This window comes from Cynoglossus semilaevis, unplaced genomic scaffold (genome assembly GCF_000523025.1).
Source record: "Cynoglossus semilaevis isolate Cse_v1.0 unplaced genomic scaffold, Cse_v1.0 C18778371, whole genome shotgun sequence".
Lineage (NCBI taxonomy): Eukaryota > Metazoa > Chordata > Actinopteri > Pleuronectiformes > Cynoglossidae > Cynoglossus > Cynoglossus semilaevis.
This window is the reverse complement of record NW_007594779.1, coordinates 1-467: the sequence shown is the minus strand read 5'-3', so window position 1 is coordinate 467 and position 467 is coordinate 1. Positions and strand designations below refer to the sequence as shown.

General features: G+C 34.3%; 1 long non-coding RNA gene across 1 annotated transcript; it reads right to left on the bottom strand.

The window, feature by feature from the left end:
• Positions 1–31: 31 nt before the first annotated feature.
• LOC103399737 (uncharacterized) lies at positions 32–396 on the bottom strand. Its single transcript, XR_523699.1, has 3 exons — positions 349–396; positions 214–258; positions 32–88 (listed from the first exon to the last, which is right to left on the bottom strand). It is a non-coding gene; the product is annotated as an uncharacterized LOC103399737 (long non-coding RNA).
• Positions 397–467: the final 71 nt, after the last annotated feature.

Here is a 467-nt window from a genome sequence, read left to right as displayed (position 1 = left end):
AAAAAAAAAAAAAAAAGCTTGCTACCTTTATGTTCCATGGGATGAAGATACAACTTTCAATTGTGGGTAGTGAGTAAAAGCACTCAAACTATGAAAATAAATACAACAAAAGTAACACAAAATGTCAAGAAAATGATTCAAATATTGTAGTAGGGAGGTATGAAACATCGTCAGGAGAATTCTTCATCTCCACACTTTCTTTTCTTTCGTTACCTTTCTTTGGATCGTCTGCATATCTGCTTCTCTGGCTGGCTTCTCCTGTGACAGCAGATAAAAACACACAAACATGCATGAATACTGCGCACGGCATTTGGAGTACATCTGAAATGAATTCTTATATTTTCTTACTTTTCTCTGTAAGGTCTGTATCTCGGTTTCCCTCACAACATTCTCCTTGGGGAGATTACAAAAACAGAAGTAAATATAAACGAGATCTAAAATTAGGATATAATTATTTAAGGGAAATT